This window comes from Papio anubis, unplaced genomic scaffold (genome assembly GCF_008728515.1).
Source record: "Papio anubis isolate 15944 unplaced genomic scaffold, Panubis1.0 scaffold896, whole genome shotgun sequence".
NCBI lineage: Eukaryota > Metazoa > Chordata > Mammalia > Primates > Cercopithecidae > Papio > Papio anubis.
Genome location: NW_022169201.1, coordinates 1 through 19,494, shown reverse-complemented (window position 1 = coordinate 19,494; position 19,494 = coordinate 1). Strand labels below are relative to the sequence as shown.

General features: G+C 38.5%; 1 non-coding gene and 1 pseudogene across 1 annotated transcript; one reads left to right on the top strand and one right to left on the bottom strand.

Moving 5' to 3' along the window:
* Positions 1-8,932: 8,932 nt before the first annotated feature.
* LOC116273573 lies at positions 8,933-9,036 on the bottom strand. Its single transcript, XR_004181893.1, has one exon. It is a non-coding gene; the product is annotated as a U6 spliceosomal RNA (small nuclear RNA).
* Positions 9,037-13,091: 4,055 nt separating this feature from the next.
* LOC101005251 lies at positions 13,092-13,766 on the top strand (annotated as a pseudogene).
* Positions 13,767-19,494: the final 5,728 nt, after the last annotated feature.

Sequence of the window (19,494 nt, the reverse complement as noted above, 5' to 3'; positions counted from 1 at the left end):
TCCTTTCCTTACTCCTTATATGAAAATTAATTCAAGATGGATTAGAGACTTAAATGTTAGACCTAAAACCATAAAAACCCCAGAAGAAAACCTAGGGAATACCATTCAGGACATAGACATGGGCAAGGACTTCATGTCTAAAACACCAAAAGCAACAAAAGCCATAATTGACAAATGGGATCTAATTAAACTAAGGGGGTTCTGCACAGCAAAAGAAACTACCATCAGAATGAACAGGCAACCTACAGAAAATTTTTGCAATCTACTCATCTGACAAAGGGCTAATATCCAGAACCTACAAAGAACTCAAACAAATTTACAAGAAAAAAACAAACAACCCCATCAAAAAGTGGGCAAAGGATATGAACAGACAGTTCTCAAAAGAAGACATTCATACAGCCAACAGACACATGAAAAAATGCTTGTCATCACTGGCCATCAGAGAAATGCAAATCAAAACCACATAATGAGATACCATCTCACACCAGCTAGAATGGCAATCATTAAAAGTCAGGAAACAACAGGTGCTGAGAGGATGTGGAGAAATAGGAACCTCACACTGCTGGTGGGAGGTAAACTGCTCAACCATTGTGGAAAAACAGTATGGTGATTCCTCAAGGATCTAGAACTAGAAATAGCCCATATGACCCAGCCATCCCATTACTGCATATACCCAAAAGAATTATAAACGCGCCAAGAGAAGACACATGCACATGTATGTTTATTGCAGCACTATTCACAATAGCAAGATTTCGGAATCAACCCAAATGTCCATCAGTGACAGACTGGATTAAGAAAAATGTGGCACATATACACCATAGAATACCATGTAGCCATAAAGGGATGAGAGTTCAAGGTCCTTTGTAGGCACATGGATGCAACTGGAAACCATCATTCTCAAGCAAACTATCTCAAGAACAAAAACCAAACACTGCATGTTGTCACCATAGGTGGGAAAATGAACGAGACTACTTGACTCTGAAGGGAACACGCGCCACACCAGCCTATTATGGGGGAGAGAGAGAGAGGAATGGTATTGTATTATACCTGATGTAAATGAGTAGTTGATGGGTGCAGCACACCAACATGGCACCAGTATACATATGTAACAAACCTGCACATTGTGCACATGTACCCTAGAACTTAAAGTATAATTTAAAAAAAATTAAAATAAATGTATGTAAAATTATAAAAAAAAATTTGTGGATTATCAAATATTAGTATTTACATTTTAGTTCCTGATCTGTTGGTTGATTAAATATATATAACAAAACACTACTAAAATGAGAGTAATTATTTTTCTATGCACTTGTATTTTGTACTGTCTAGGAGCATGTGTGTAATTTTAAAAAGTAAAAAAAAAAATATTGAAGACATATTCTTTACTTAATTGGCATGCCATTGTGAATTTGGATTTTTGAACCATTGGATGCAATTGGATGGCCACAGAAATGTAATCTAAAGAGTTGACTTTAAGCTGTATTAGGGTAACTACCACTCATTAAGTTCTCATTTGTTATCTGTTTGTATATTAATTAGCGCAGGTTTTCTCACCCTTGGCACTGTTGATATTCTGGGTAAGATAATTCTTTGCTGTGGGGAAATGCATTTTAGGATGTTTAGCAGCATCCTGGTTTCTATCTACAAGATGCCAGGAGCAAGCCCTTATAAGAGTGAGGTGCTTAGGGCACAGAATTTAATGTGCTCTTGGATTGTACCTCACCTCACTGTGGTCCCATGTGACAGATAATATCAAATGTTCCTTTAAGTGATAGAAAAATTCTACTCACTGAACCACTAAGTTAGAGGAATATGAATAGTTTTAGCAACTACATTACAAAATGTATAAATGAAGTCTATAATATAGAAGCTTATTTCTCATTCAAATAATAGTCCAAATATGTATCACTTGCCATGAGAGACTTTTTCCACGTGAACATTCAGAGATCCAGGTTATTTGTGCATTGTGTCTCCAACATATTCTGAGCCCCTTATTTTCTGCTGGTGGACAGGGAAAGAGACAAATGAAAGAGATGCTGTTCTGCTGGTCATTGGAAGGGCAAACACATGACTTGAAAGCTGTATCTCAGATGTATCAGACTTTGGCTCACCATTACCTCGGCTACAGCTCGGTCACATGACTATTCCAAGGAGATCTGCAAAATGTAGTCTAGCTGTGTGCCCAGTATAAAGAAGAAACACATATTTAATGAACAGTTTGTGCATACACCCTAGAGAACATAGAAGCAATGTTTGTGTGAAGAAAGAAAGAAAGAAGGGGACTGGGAAGAAATATGCCTCCTACAACTGGAAATGATTCAAAAGCATGTTGACAGAGAAATGAATAAATAAGCTGGAATGCATTCACACAGTTGAATATACGAAGCCATAAAAAAAAAAAAAAATGGCCTGTATCTAACCATGACATCAGGGATGAACCTTTGGAAGCATCAAGACAAACTAGCAAGTCCTGGAAGATCACACTATTATATCTAACTATAAAATTTAAAAACAATCCCAAAATTATGCAGTATACTCCTTAGGCACATGATAAAACTAGAGCAAGAAGCTGGTAAACACAGAATGCAGAATTGTAGTTATCTTTTTAAAAAGACACAAGCGGGGTGGGACAAGAGAATGGCACAACGGTAGATGCAAGTTATTGGAAATGGTCTTGTTTGAAGGCTAAGTGATGGGCTTAATGTTATGCTTCATATTATTTTCTTGGTAACTTAAGTATAATATTGTCTATGCATACATAATGCATTACAATAGAAAATATTAATACAAAAACATCAAAACAGAACAAACACATTAGTATTTAGTTAGTATGGAACATCATATATTGTCTAAGCATTTGCCAATGGCAAATTTAACTAAATTGTTAAAGCACTGGAACTTGTACTTCAAGTTATTGTCAAAACCTTCTTAACACAGGACAAATCAGTTAATTTCCAGTATGAATTTCTGGTACTATATTTCAATTTAGCTTTAATCACTGTTACTTTGTGATTTATTTTGATTTTGGCACATTGGTTTTAGTATTAAGATTTGTTATTACATTATTTTGAGTAACATGGAAGAAATTGTTTTTCACTCTGTTATGTGTGCTTGAAAATGTGATTTTATTATTTCAGAGAAGAGGCTTTTACCTCCAATATTTTAAAATTTGAATGCTGTCTAGGAGCAAGAGACAAACACAGACGTCTGCTTGATGTTAAACTCTACTAGTATACTCTACTTAATTTGATGAGGAACGTAAAAAGAAAAAATCTTTATTGAATATGCTGTTAAAAATAGCCTATCTATTCCGTCTCTACTAAAAATACAAAAAAATTAGCCAGGCGTGGTGGCGGGCACCTGTGGTCCCAGCTACCTGGGAGGCTGAGGCAGGAGAATGGCGTGAACCCGGGAGGTGGAGCTTGCAGTGAGCCGAGATCATGCCACTGCACTCCAGCCTGGGTGACAAAGTGAGACTCCGTCTCAAAAAAAAAAAAAACACAATTAAAAATTTTAAGAAGACTATTCACTGAAGAGTTAATTCATGTTGGGTTGAAAAATCAAGAAATAATCCTTTGGAGCACAAATATAGAGAAATAGCATCAATTTACCAAGATCAATGTTGTTTGTCTGTGGGCCAACTAGTTGACAAACCCTTATTATATTCAAATACCCTCAATTTAGTTACCAAATTAGAATGTGGGCTTGGATGCTGTCTGAGCTGAGAACTTTCTTTCGCCTCATCAGATCCCTGTTTGATGTATTTTTTCATTTTCAGTTTGGAATCTATTGTGGATCATAGGTACTGATCACATTCTGCGGCCTCGTGGACAGAAAAAACGGTGCAAGAAATTCACTTAATCTTTTTCCTTTTCTCTTCTAATATCATAGGCCTGCTTCTAGGGTTTCATTTAAAGTAAAGCATCATAGAAATATCTCATAATGCAATTGGCAACAGATGATTTCTAAGACTGTGTTAATGACTTAATAGATGAGAGTATTTTAAAAGACATTTCACATGAAGTCAAAAATACCCACTACATACCCATAAAAATGTAAAAAACAGACCTTCTATTCCCTGTAACATTTAGTTATCATTTCGGTTTGAGTGTTCGAAGATATGCATATTGTTCAAGCATCCTTTTTTGGTAAAGGAACATATAAAATCTCAAGCAGATAAATTTGCATAGGGATGGTCATGACATTTTGACAAGTTTAGGGATGACACAGAAACTGTGATGCCTGACAGACGTTAGTGTTTGGTTCATTATTGTCATAGAAATTTTGTTTAAAAATATATTTGACAAGCTTTGTTATGTTTGATGCAATTGAAAAATATTGTTTGTGCAATTCCTTTGATGATTAACTGACTAGAGTTTTGATAATGCCATTGAAGAGAAAAACAAGGAAGCATCATTCCTAGAAACAGGTACCCAGCAGCACAGAAAATGATCCACATTTTTCAAATTTACCTTGAATACAGCTGTTGGATGAACATAAAATTTGAATAGTTGGAAGAAAAATGAGATATGGAGCCTAGTATTTATAATGAATTATCAAATGTGAGTAATTGCACTCAGTTGAACCTAAACACTTAGATTTTTGAAACTGACTCATCATTTTAATAACTTCCTTTTAAAAGCTGTTTTGTGCCTAATAAATTCATATATCATCAAAGTGCTTTGAAACATAATCTCTGCTATTCGTTGCATTAGATAAGGAAGAAGTGAACTTTAAAGTAAAATTTTCCCTGAAAAAAAAATCTATTTTTACATGATATAATGATTACCACACTATTTATTCTGACTGTCTGGATTCATGATCTGGCTCTACCTGGTAGCAGCTGTATAACCACAAAGCAGTTTTTGGAGAAAAATTCAGTTCGCAGAAGGAAAATTTGCCACAGAGAAAGAGCGTGAGATTATATGCAGGATAGAGGTTAGATAGAAAAGGAAAAATCTTGATTTCACTCTTGCTAATATGTTAGTTGTTCAGGGCTATGACCCAGAACCCAGGACCTGTGAACTTAAACTCAATTGGCATAATTCTTCCTATTTGGGATAACCATGGTATCTGATTTTATCACATCTGCAGGGGAGCAATATTACCAATACATACTATTGCTTCTCTCAAAGAATAAATGGCATTCATAAAACTATTGCCTTTTCCTAGAGTTACAATAAGGGGAGTACAAGAAGGCACTTGTTTGATGTGACTCTGTCTTTTGTTTTATGTCTTCTAAGCTTCTTAATTTTGATTGATTTCCCCTCTATACCTAGTGTTTATTGGAACAACTACTTGCCATTAAGTAGGAAGAAAGACTTATATACTGGGATTTACAAACCCTTTTTTTTTTTTTTTTTTTTTTTTTTTTACCAGAAACACTAAGAGACAAGTAACAGCTGGCCATTAAAGAATAAAGTAATACATAAAAATTTCACCTGCATTGGTTGAATTTAAGACTTGGGCAAATAGTAAACCAAGCTGTGAGGCATTTTGAATTTTCAGGGTCACATTATGCAGTTGTGTCAGGAGACTATTTAGTGGTGAGCAGAGACCCCCAAAATGTAGGCCTTTTGAGCCTTCTAAAATTTGTGTTTATCATTCCATAGAATGTCAAAAGTTTTACTGCATATGTTTCTATTCTTATTTTGTTCAGTTTTGCATGTTTTTGAATGCATATAAATGAAATCATACCATAAATATTCTTTAAATACAGGCTCTTTAATTAATTATCTCTAAGATTTGACCATATTGTTCCATTTAGCCATTATTCACTGGGTGCCTTCACCACCATTCAATTTTCTTCTGATATAATATAATTTATTTATCATTCTCCTGTTTATAGATATTTAAATGTGTCCATTTTTTCATAATGCAAACAGTGCTACTTAAACACTTAAACTCAATTGGCATAATTCTCCCTATTTGGGATAACCATGGTATCTGATTTTATCGCATCTACAGGGGAACAATACCAATACATACTATTGCTTCTCTCAAAGAATAAATGGCATTCATAAAACTATTGCCTTTTCCTAGAGTTGTAATAGTTTTCTCCTGGTTACATACAGGTGGCTGTTTCTAGTTATATACAGGTATTGTGGTCTATTATATGACCCCAACACAAAACAAGAAATTTGTTTTACTTGGCAATCAAGTAAACCAAAAGTTTCACAAACGTCAGAAGTAATCCTTATTCAATGCAGTCTCATATTTTTATTCTATCATATTATATTTATACTCTATACCATGTTATTTTAGGTTGTTAGCCTTCTGGTTACCCTCCAGGGTCACAACCATAAAGATAAGAGCATAAAAGTTGAAGTTTATTTAACTTGACGAATGAATTCAATTGAAAGCTGGTTCACTTTTACACCCATCTATTTGAGATTCCTCTTTTACTGAATGTTGGGCATTAGAAGATTTCCTGCCAGATGGGCATCTTATAAGTATGCTGTGTATATATAAATGTATATATACATATACACATTTTTACACATACACACACAGGATTATTTGTCAATTTCAGCAGGAGTTTAGTAACTATCTGCAGTGTGGCTAGAAATGGAAGTCCTCAATTTTTGGAATCTTAGGAAGTGAGACACATATTAGAATTTGTATTTCCAGAAGTACTAGATGACCTTGTTTTGGAAAAATTTCCCATTAAAAACAAACAGAAACTAGACAAAATATAAAAACACATAAAATTATAGCTATTGGTAGAGATTACAGATCTACCAAGGTGGCAAGAAATTAGAACACAATCCCACAGAGTAGCAAAGCCCAGGTTCTCAAGCAGAAGCTATCTGTGGACATTTGCTACTACTTCACCTGCCGCCAGTCATTTGCTTACTTAAAAGCAGCAGCTTAAAGGCTGAGAGCAATTCAAATGTAAACATATGGGTAAACAGAAATGGATATTGGCTATATAAGGCAATGATAAAAGAAGCATTTTGGCAATATATACATCACATGGCAGTAATAGCACAAAAGGTGGGAGGAAAAAATGAAATTAAAGTAATACAATCCTTACGTTTTCTCAAAAGTGGTAACAGTATTAATATATATTAGATTTTAACAAGTCAGAAAACACATTGAAATCACTAGGACAACTCCAAACGGAGATTTAAAGAACATAGAGCTTACATGCTAAGTAGGGGAATGGAATTAAGCAATAAAGGGTAGCTACCAAAAACTACATCAATTGTTACAGTTATTGGGAAAATAATATTTTTTCCCTGAGAGCTTGGAAATGAATGAGAATATCTTCTATTACAGTTTCTTTTCAACATTGTATTCAACATCATATTGCAGGTTCTAGCCAGTGCAATAAGGAAACAAAAGGTATAAAAATGAAAAGGAAGTAGAAACTCATTATTTGTAAGTGACACAACTGTGTATGTAAAATATGTAAATGAATCCACATATGAACTTAAAATTAGTAAGTACATTTAGCAAGGTCAGGGATCAATATTATACTTCTATATATGAGCAATAAACAAGTAAAATTATGTTTAAAATTCATACCACTTACAAAAGCATAAAAATTGTACATAATATAAATCACTTAATGAATATCTACCAAAATGACTAAAATTTAAAATACTGGCTAGGCATGGTGGCACACACTTGTAGTCCAAGCTACTTGGGAGCCTGAGAAAGGAATATCACTTCAGCCTGGGAGGTCGAGGCTGCCAGGAACCATGATCGCACCACTGTATTCCAGCCTGGGCGACAGAGCAAGACACTGTCTCTAAAAAATATAAACTAAAATAAAATAGGCTGGAAGGAGTGACTCATGATTGTAATCCTAGCCCTTTGGGAGGCCAAGGCAGGCAGATCACCTGAGGTCAGAAGTTCGAGACCAGCCTGACCAACCCATCTCTACTAAAAATACAAAAATTAGCTGGGCATGGTGGTGCATGCCTGTAATCCGAGCTACTCGGGAGGCTGAGGCAGAAGAATCGCTTGAACCTGGGAGGCGGAGATTGCAGTGAGCCAAGATCACACCACTGCACTCCAGCCTGCGTGACAGAGTGAGACTCCATCTAAAAGAAAAGAGTAATAAAAATAGAATGAAATAAACACTAACAATTGTAAGTGTTAAAGAGGATGTGGAGCAGTCAGAAGTCTTCTGGCCTGTGCAAACCCATTTTAGTATAGAGGCAAAAGAGAAGCTTATAGGTGTTTGCCAAGTGTTTGCAGCAGCATTATTTACAATATCCCCAAACTGAAAATAGCCTAAATATCCATCAATAGTAGATGACTGACAATAAACAAATGGTGGCATATTCCTAAAATGTAACACTAAATCGCAATGAAAATTAACTCACTACGGTTACCTGTAACAATGGGCATGAATCTCACTAAATTTTATTAAAATGAAGAGCCTCAACACAGATAAATATATATTTTATGATTTCATTTTATAAAAGTTAGCAAAACTGATCTATGTAGCTAGGAGTCAAGATAATTGTTAATATGGAGGAGGAAGGTCAGAGATAATCACTGAGAAAGGACATCAAAGCGACTTCTAAGGTCCTAGTAATATTTTATTTCTTAAGCTAGGTGGATATGGGAAAAGCTGGAAACGAATTTTTATTAATAATCCTTGTTTTTCACTCCTCTCTCTGAGCTCTTTGTCATATGACTTTAGAGTTTCTCTGATAAAGGCAGAATATATCTCCCTATATGACTTGCTTTAATTAATGAATGAGGCAGAAATGAAGATATGTCTGTTCAAAGCCTAGGCTTCAAAGGCCCTCACACATTTTTTAAATATTTCATTTTAAATGTCTGTGGGTACATAATAGATGTTTAAATATCTCATGAGGTACATGAGATATGTTGATAGAGGCAGGCAGTGTATAATAATCACATCATGGGAAATGGGGTGTCCGTCTCCTTAAGCATTTATCCTTTGTGTTACAAAAATCTGCAATGCTTCATGCATCTGTGTGCCATCCTTGCGCAGAGGCTATGCTAATCTCTGTAACCTTTCAATTTTAGTGTATGTGCTGCTGAAGTAAGCACCCGCATGCATTTCTATTTGCTTTTGAGCATTTCTGCAATCACTATGAGTAGAACATGTCTGTGTTAGCTACACAAAAGGAGGATGGATGGGCTGTAGAGCAGAATATACCAGATGTCTTACTCTGGTTGTGTTGTTGTAACAAAATACTTTAGACTAGGTAATTTATAGAGCACAGAAATGTATTTTTCATGGAGGCTGGAACCCAAGATCAACGCACCAGCAGGTTCGGATCTAGTAAGGGCCTCATCTCTCTTTCCAAGTTGGTGCCTTGTTGCTGCATCCTCTGAAGAAGAGGAATGCTGTGTCCTCACCAAGTAGAAAAGGTGGAAAGGTTGGAAGGACAAAGGAGAGAGAGGCAAACTCCCTCCATTGTGTCCTTTCATACTGATATTAATCCACCCATGAGGGCAGAACCCTCATGACTTGAATACCTCCCCAAAACCCATCCTCCCAACACTTGCATTGGGGATTATGTTTCTACCAGATGAAGTGTGGGGATACATTCAGACCATAACATCAGGTAAGCTGCCCCCGTCAAATGCAGCCTATAGCGAGCCCCTGTTGGTATTTGCAAATGCACAAGTAAGCAGCTAAACTGCAAATATAGGAGTAATGCCAGACATGTGGGTTCTGCTCTTGGTTGGATTTGGTAGGGACATTATTATTTGCTTAAATTTTTTTCAAAAAAGTATGTTTAACAAAAACATTTTCAAAGAAAACAAAAGTTTTAATTTTGAATAGGTAAAATAAACTTATTCCTGCTAAAATTCAATCATGGCATGATTTCTTTTTTATGCATTTGTTTATAACCCACATAAAACATAAAACTTATGAAACTCTTCTAAGAATGTCTAACACAAATTACCTATGTAGGTATCATGGTGCAGATGATGCTGAGGCCGCGCTGGCTGAAGAAGAGCAGCATGAAGATGCTGTACTCACACAGCGGCTGGCCCCCAGGTCACCCGCCCTTCATGTACGTGGCGATGGTCACCTGGCTCACCAGCAAAGTGAACAACAGGTCGGTGGCGGCCAGCCGCATACCAGTGTGTAGAAGGCGGTCTCCTTCTGCTCCTTGCGCGACTTGCACAGCAGCACGATGGCCACCAGGTTGCCCACCACCCCGAAAATGGACGGTCCCAGGCTGTCCAGCAGATTGGGCTCCAGGTGAGGGACACATTGACCTGGGAAGGGGTTAACATGACGGTGGCTGGTGGTGTGCAGCCCTGGAGTGTGAAGCTGAGTCTGGGGTGATAGAAGAGAGACAAAGCCGCCATGAGTGAAATGACCACCTGCAGGATGTCAGACCCGCGCCCAGGAAACGGGATGCTAACATGACAAGGGAGGACCTCAGTCCCATCCTCTGAATTGCAACCACTTACCAACTGCAGCCACCCAAATCTCCAGGCTCCCTCTGCTCTGCTCCTGCCAGCGGCACACCATTGCTGATCTTAATATTTATAAACTGAGCCTCCCATTCCTCTTCCTCCCCCCAGCCTATCTCACTCCCCTGACGAGAGCCATCTCCAGGGAAAGATACTATTCCCGACAGATTCTGAGTTAATAAAATGCTCACCAAAACCCTGGAAGACAATTCGGGGAGTGCTCTTTTTCCTCCTTGGCTCCTCTGGCAGTGCCCCATCTCCACGCCTTCTACCCAATGGCCCAAATCCCATGTCAAGTGTAGCGGCCTCAGTGGTGGCTGCTCCAAGACCCCCCACGGTCGGCTCTCAGCTGTCCTGGACCAGCCTCCAGCCTGCCTTCACCTCGTCCCACTCAGCCTGGAAAGTGCCAGGGCTTTGGCTTCTGAGAGCCGGGTCTCAGTGGCTGCGATTTAGGGATCTGAAGACACAGTGGCCAGTTTTCAAAAAAGTGGGAAACAAGAGGGCCAGCGGGATGGATCTGGAAAGACTAGTGCTGGGTTACTTGTTCGTTTTTTTCCCTTCCTTCAAACATGAGACCCAGCTTTGCTGTGCCCGCTGGTGTAGGCTGGGGGAGGACAGCATCCAGGTGTGGCTGCACGCACAGGTGGCACAGAGCCTGGGTCCCAGCTCTGGCCGCCGTCCGCCCCAGCGGGCAGCGTGGGCAGCTACTGAGGTTGGCGGCTGCCACTCACTGATATTTATAAAGTACTCCACCCTTGGCTGGGCACGGAGGCTCACGCCTGCAATCCCACCACTTTGGGAGGCCAAGGCAGGTGGATCACCTGAGGTCAAGAGTTGGAGACTAGCCTGGCCAATATGGCAAAACCCTGCCTCTACTAAAAATATTAGAATTAGTCGAGTGTGGTGGTGGGTGCCTGTAATCCCAGCTACTTGGGAGGTTGAGGCAGGAGAATCGCTTGAACCCGGGAGGCGAAGGTTACAGTGAGCCGAGATCAGGCCACTGCACTCCACCCTGGGCAAAAGAGCAAGACTCTACCTCAAAAAAAAAACCAAAAACCAAAAACCAAAACCTGCTCCTCCACCCACTAGCAGCAGAATATAGCAGAACATTTAGGTGCCCACAGAACATAAACCAAGATGGACTGTATCCTGGATTTTAACAAACATTAGAGTTTTAAAAGAACTGAAATCATGTAAAATGTATCCTCTAGTCAAAATGGCATCCAATTAAAAATAAAAAAGTAAGATAACAGCAAAATCTTAAATACTTGAAAGATAAACAGCATAGATTTCAGTTTTTTTTTTTTTTAGTTTTTATTTATTTTAAGTTCTGGGGTACATGTGCAGGATGTGCAGGTTTGTTACATAGGTAAATTTGTGCCATGGTGGTTTGCTGTACCTATCAACCCATTGCCTCGGCATTAAACCCAGCATGCATTAACTATTTTTCCTGATGCTCTCCCTCTCCCTCCCCCATCCAGGGGCCCCATTGTGTGTTGTTTCCTTCCCTGTGTCCATGTGTTCTCATTGTTCAGGTCCTACTTATAAGTGAGAACATTAGGTGTTTCGCTTTCTGTTTCTGCATTAGTTTCCTGAGGATAATGGCTTCCTGTTCCATCCATGTCCCTGCAAAGGACATGATCTCATTCTTTTTTTATGGCTGCATAGTATTCCATGTTGTATGTGTACCGCATTTTCTTCATCCAGTCTATCATTGATGGACATTTGGATTGATTCCATGTCTTTGCTATTGTGAATAGCGCTAAACAGCAAGCACACTCCTAAGGGAAACGTCTCAAGGGAAACAATTAAATATATTAAAGTGAATAAAAATACAACATATCAAAGTTGATTTAACACAGGTAAAGCCAGTGCTGGCAGGAAAATGTATTTCACTAAATGTGTATAATGGAAAAGTAGAAATTTCTCAAATAAAAACTTCAGCTATCACATCAAGAAAGTAGAAAATAGTAGCAAAATAAAACCAAAACAAATATAAGAAAGAAGCCCGAGCTCTGAGCTGCAGCTGTGGCCACCGGCAACAGCACCGCCACGAGTGTCTTGTGGGCTTTCCTCAGAGGAGCCTGTCAGCATCCTCCAGTTCCAGGCGCTCTAGCCCCAGTCCTGCTTCAAGAGGCTTTTTCCAACCAGAGGCCTCTCCTCCATAGCCTGAAGGCTTGGCCAATTCCCACGAAGTTTGCCGGGAACGCAAGGCTGTTACTGACATTTGTGGCACTGAGACTTGCGCGGGCAGGTTGCACACATTGGCCACTGTTTGCGCCACGCTATCCCAAGAAGTAATTTCATGGTTTATTTAAATTTTTTAACAAAAATGTAGCATAGATTTTTTTTTAATTGCATATTTTATTTAACTCAATATATCCAAAACATTGGGTCAACATGTAATCAATATAAAAATTATTACAGATAGTTTGCATTCTTTTTTCATATAAAATCTTTGAAATCCATTGTGTATTTCACATTTTAATACGTCTCAACTCAAATGTGAAATTTTCATGGAGAGTATCTGACCTGTATTTAGATTAATAAAAATTGCAGTTAAAAAGTTTAACACAGATTTAGCTTGCAAATCAGATCTCGGCTTAGTGGCCAGGCAGCCAACCCCCGAGGAGCCACCTGCTGGCGTCCTCAGCACCCAGGAGTTGAGGATGTCCTAAAAACCCATCACGCCTGCCCCCAGCAGCACCCCCGGCTCCAGCACCCCTGGGCCGGGCACCCCGGTCCCTACAGGAAGCGTCTGTCGCCGTCGGGCTCAGTGCCAGGAGCCGCTGTCCCTTTCGGACCGCTGTTTAACGACTTTGGACCGCCTTCCATCGGCTGTGTGCAGGCCATGAAACCACCTGGCGCCCAGGGCTGCCAGAGCACCCACTCGGAACTGCTGTCGGTCACAGGGGAGATGGGCAAAGGGATCTGGACCACCTATGCTGGCAGCGAGAGCACCACGAAGCACCTGAAGAGAGGGATCATCCATCCCTAGTCAGAGTGCCTGGCAGAGACAGGGCAGAACCCACGTACTTAACAGGAAGCTCCTAAGCCTCCGTGTCTGGACTTTTCCTGGCCACTCCAGAGCACCTGCTTCTCCCTGGCCCTCATCCCTAGTTGCACTAACCATCCTGGGCTTCCTGTCCTGTGTCCCTTGATGGTGCCCTCCAGGAACCAAGGGGCGGCTCTCACTCCAGGTGGCAGCACTAACGATCCCCCTTCCCCCACCAACCCGGCCAAGTCAAGAAGAGTTAGCAGCGAGGTCCTCGTGAGTCCCACCCATGACCTGCCCACAGTGTTGCCCACTGGAACTTTCTGGCGCCTCCACCACTCAGCCCTCCCAGCACTTCTCCCACGCCCCGGTGAGCCTTTCTCCCTCAGCATCGGCTTCAGGCCTCAGGCCCAGGCCTGACACTTCCCTGCCTTGTGTCTTTTGCTAAATATGACCTTTCTATATTAATAAAAGATGATTTGGACTTACGCTCTCTAAAAAAAAGTTTAATATAAAAGAGAAATAAGGGGAAATTTAGCAAAGGAATGTATAGATGAATATTTAAATACTCAGAGATGCCATTACTAATAGATATGAGATCATCAGATATTTCATTTACTTATGATTGTTTGTATTATTTTATATATTTATTTTTATTATATTTTAAGTTCTAGGGTACATGTGCACAACGTGCAGGTTTGTTACATATGTTTACATGTGTCCTGTTGGTTTGCTGCACCCATTAACTCATCATTTACATTAAGTATTTCTTCCAAGGCTATCCCTCCCTCACTTCCACCCCATGACAGTAATGCTGTGTATCATGTTCCCTGCCCTGTGTCCCAGTGTTCTCATTGTTTAATTTCCACCTATAAGTGAGAACATGCTGTGTTTGGTTTTCTGACCTTGTGATAGTTTAAACAAACTAGGAAGTTCAGAAGTCACTTTATAAGAGAAATAATGAAAAATAAAGTATTACTGACATTGGTAACAGAATAAAAATTAGAGTTAGACAAAGTATTAACAAGTAAGCTTATTTATTTATGAGATGGGAAAATATTAAAAAGGATTAAATCATGTCTTGTCAACACGAAGAAAAAGTGTATTATATATAATTCCTTTATTATTATTGTGTTTCCTTGTATAATTTTCACTTGGTTTTGTTGATTTTACTACTTGCTTATTTCAAAAACTACATCTTCATCGACCATTTCAACTTTTGCTATGTGGGCAGAATTATAAAACCCAATTTCAAAATTTCAACTGAACATTGTCAGCACTTTTCTTTGGGCTTTTAATTAAAAAAAAAACCTAAGTAATTGTGTGTGTGCGTGTGTGTATTTTAGCATTATCATGAATCTAATAGCAATAAAATCAAACAAAAGCAAATGGATAAACAATATGTTGGACTAGCATCTCAAGTATGAAAATGGCATTGCAAACAGTGATATGATTTTTTTCAAAATGGTAAACTTTTTAAAGTATAATCTTATTTTAACCTAAAATCTTACTATCAGAAAATGCAGTGTATATTAAAATGTTCTGAAATGTTTTTATTCACATTTATTAAATGGTTGTACTCACTCAGATATCTACAAATTGGTTTTTCACTTATGTAATTGTCTTATAGAATGTTCAAAAGTCATGCAGAATGTGAGATAATATTCTATTGAATAGGATAATTTTATCATTGCAAGACATCAAACATCCCTGTTTCCTGCCAAATAAATGTACAATAGCAATAAATGTAAAGATGTGCTTTTTTAAAAAGGCACATTTTCGAGTTATAAAACAAGGATTTTAAAACTTGAACTGTTACAGTGAATATGTCTTAATATAGGCTACAGTCACTTTAGATAAAAAATTACCTCACATCTATTTTCAGTATTACTTAAAGGTGTTTATGTAGTGGCAAAGATTTTTTTTCTTTTTCTTTTTTTTTGCCTAGAGGCAGGTATTTTGCCACATGGCTATTTATGGTATGAAACTATATTTAAACACATGTCCACATGTAAAAGCTGCCACTGTGGCTGTAAACTATTAAAAGTTATCAAGATTAAAAATAAACAAGTACAAATATTTCTGTTTTTCTATGAAATGTCTTTACTCCAGTCCAAATTTAGACATTTGAAATGCTTGAAATTAATAAAACCAAGTGCTTCACATATTTAAGTTTAAATGGCCTTTGTCCTAGTTTTATTAGTGAAGCAGTATTTTTTTGACTATGATACACCCTCAAAACGTGAACAGAAAACTTTGATAAAACTTGTAGGGCATTATCTGATGAAACACATTAAACACTAAAGGGAAATACAACCTCATTGTTTATAAAAGACGTATAAGAAGGAACGCTGCATACATATATCCATCAGTTTTGTATTTTCAAGAAATATTTGCCTTAAACTGAGCTTCATAAGAATATGTGTTCTCCCACAAAGTCAAGGAAAGTAAGTCTGACACAAGAATCTGGACGTCTATGTGTGTGGCGTAATTACACTGAATACATTCCACAAGTAAGGCAGAAATGTATAGTAGAGTGTCCATTATAGAGGTGCACTCAGTACTTATTGAATAAAGTGCTTAAAAATTCTCATTGTTGACCTGGACAAAGAGCAGACTTGTTAAGTTTGCCGGTGACAGATATTAAAAGTGGAGATTGAAGGAAAAATGATGTAGAGAAGAGAGATTTTACCTTCAAAGTTGACATAAATAATTTGAAGAAATTGAGGGAAGTGACTTGCTTAAATATTCATGCAGTAAATATTTATTGTGTGTTTACTGTATGCACTGGGAATTAAGCAGTGAAAAAAATACAAAGGAAAACACCAACAACGTCTCTTCTATCATGGAGCTTACATTCTAGCAGCAAGAGAAAGACCATAAACAAATACATATGTAGTACAACATGACTATGAATGGTATGGAGGAAAATATGAATAGTAAGGGATGTCGGGGCCTGGGAATTTATTTTGTATAAAGATAGACAATAAAGGCCTCATTACCAAGTAATTTTACTCAATCATTTATTCAATTTATTTGTTGATTCCATAATACTTATTTATGTATTTATGTGTTTTTAATTTATTTTTTATTTGTAGAATCAGGGTGTCACTCTGTCACCCAGGCTGGAGTGCAGTGGTGTAAACATAGTTCACTGTAACCCTACTCCTGGCCTCAGGTGATCCTCTCATCTCAGCCTCCCAAGTAGCTACAGTAGCTAGATCTACAGGCACCTGCCACCATGCTTCGCTAATTTAAAAAAAAAATATTGTTTTTTAGAGATGGGGTTGTGGTATGTTGGCCAGGCAGGTCTCAAACTCTTGGCCTCAAGCAATCCTCCTGCTTTGGCTTTTCGAAGCATTGGGATTATAGGCCTGGGCCAGTGTGCCTGGACCCATAATATTTACTTAGAGTATACGTTGTGATAAGCCCTGGAAAGTGTCTGATAGTTCAGTAAAAAACTGCAATGATGTTTACAACAGGTAATTAAGTTTGGCCATGATTCTTTGGACTGTCATAACACTTTCTTAAGAAAAAGTCTATATTTCCACTTTACTGGGTCTGTGAAACTCAAACTCAATGTTAAAAAGCTCTGATTTGTGGTGGAAATCACAATCCAGCTGAAAACCAAGAATGTGGAGCCATTTTTAAATTTTAAGTGAATCCTAAGCACTCTCGCATTTAAGACAGATACGATTATATTATACAGTATTATGTTTTTCTGTACTTAAAAGGAGAGAAAACCACGAGGGTCGCTAATGTTTGAAAAAAGAAGGCATCTATGAGGAAGCTTTATATTAGGAGAAAGTGTGAAAGGAAAATACAATCTCGACCCCAAACTCACTATGACAAAGGAAAATTAAGCTTGCAACCTGAGTCATGCAAAAACTGCCATCCTTTTGTTCCTAAACAGATAGCTGTAATTTCACATGCTTACTTTAACTTATGTAAAATGTAGATTTACTGAGAACCAGGATGAATGCACAACTCACTCTTTCCTCCTTTTATTTGCCACATATAACATACAGACTCACTGAGAACTAATCAGAGCCTCGCAAGAATGTAGCGATTAGCTTCCTTGCCTACTCTCTCTCTCTTTTTTTTCCTCCCCGGTTTTAATTTCCTGCCTGCTTGCTCTTTCTCCTTTAAACATTGAGTTCCCAAAACCCTCTTTAGAAAAAGCACGGGACACCGCCTACTTGTGACTTATGAAAGCGTTTTTCCCGCCGTATAGCACTATTTTATCTCTATTTAAAAATGTCGAAACTGAGCCAAAGAGGGGATATGGTATTTGCCTGGGATCATAGGATTAGTAAATGTCTGAGTTGGGATTTAGCCAGGCTCCGGATTTCATAGCCCACCCACAGTTGCATGCCGCTCAAGTCTCGGCTCCAAGTTCTCTGCAATTTACACAGCCCTACACTGCCTACATCCTGAACTCTCCAACCTCCTATTTTCCCTTTGCAAGTATCCTCCACCTTGCAAAGCAAAATCTCTAAATCACTTGAGATCTGACTCATTCACTTTTTAATACAAAAGAAAAGTTGGAAAAGTTTCACCTTCCTTTGCAGTGCAATAAATGACTGTTTTATAGTAACTTTATTGCCTATGCAATCAATCATGTATTTGATAAAATTATAGTTTCAGATGATAAATGCAGATATAAAAAATCTTTCTGTAAAAGTGTCTTTTCTTATTTCTCCTCTCTCCTTTTCTCTCCTACTGTGCTTCGAATTCTTTATTTTCATATTCACTTTGCTGGTTTCAAATAATTTCCATACCTACTCTAAGCTGTTCTGACAGGACCACAGACTTTCACATCTGGTTGTGATATCACATGCTCACATTGTCTAACTACTTCATTTTACAGTTGAAGAAACTGAGACACAAAGTAAGGTGACGTGTCCAGTTCCAATCTAGTTATATAATAAAACAGTGGCTAATATTTAATAAATAATATGAGTCGGGCACTGAGAAAGTAAGGCACTGTTTTTATTATTTTATTTATGTATTTTCTCAGACGGAGTCTCGCTCTGTCGCCCAGGCTGGAGAGTAAGGGCGCGATCTCGGCTCACTGAAAGCTCTGCCTCCCGGGTTCACACCATTCTCCTGCCTCAGCCTCCCGAGTAGCTGGGACTGCAGGCGCCCGCCATGCCTGGCTAATTTTTTGCAGTTTTAGGAGAGATGGGGTGTCACCGTGTTAGCCAGGATGATCTCCATCTCCTGACCTCGTGATCCGCCCACCTCGGCCCCCCAAAGTGCTGGGATTATAGGCTTGAGCCACCACGCCCAGCCGTAAGGCACTATTTTTATCTCTATTTAAAAATGTAGGAACTGAGTCAAAGAGGGGATATGGTATTTGCCTGGGATCATAGGATTAGTACACGTCTGAGTTGGGATTTAAAGCCAGGCTCCCCGATTTCATAGCCCACCCACAATTGCATGCCGCTCAAGTCTTCCAGCTCCAAGTTCTCTGCAATTTACACAGCCCTACACTGCCTTCGTCCTAAACTCTCCAACCTCCTATTTTTTTCAGCGCTAAACTTGGATTCCCTAAACACAGCAGTCAGGGACAGGTGGAAAATTGTTGTGAAAAGAACAGGCAGCAGCATTTTTGTTTAGCCTCTTTTTATACCTATTTTATTCTACAGATTAGGGCACTTTTCTCAATTATGCATACTTTTTCATTCTGCCAAAATTTCTCTGAAGGCTGTTAAAGCTGTAGTCAATTTTCTCACTTTGATGTTTCAAAGGAACCTGCTGTGTCTTTTTTCATTCTATGCAAAAATAGGCGTACTGGGATTCACTCAATGCTTGTCATTGAGTAGCTACAAACTTTCTATTTGTTTTCTCCATTGTTGTGTTTTCAAAGTTTTAGAATCTGAGCAGCATTTAATTTGTCTATGCTTTATATTTTCCTTTAGAGAAATAACACAGTGATACTTGCTTGTAGTGTTAGAGGAATAATCCGAAAGAGAGAAATTATTCTTCAAATATCCACCATGACTGATCACTAAGTAATACTGAAACCTACTTATAAAACAAAACAGAAAACCTCCAAAAAACCAAATAAACAA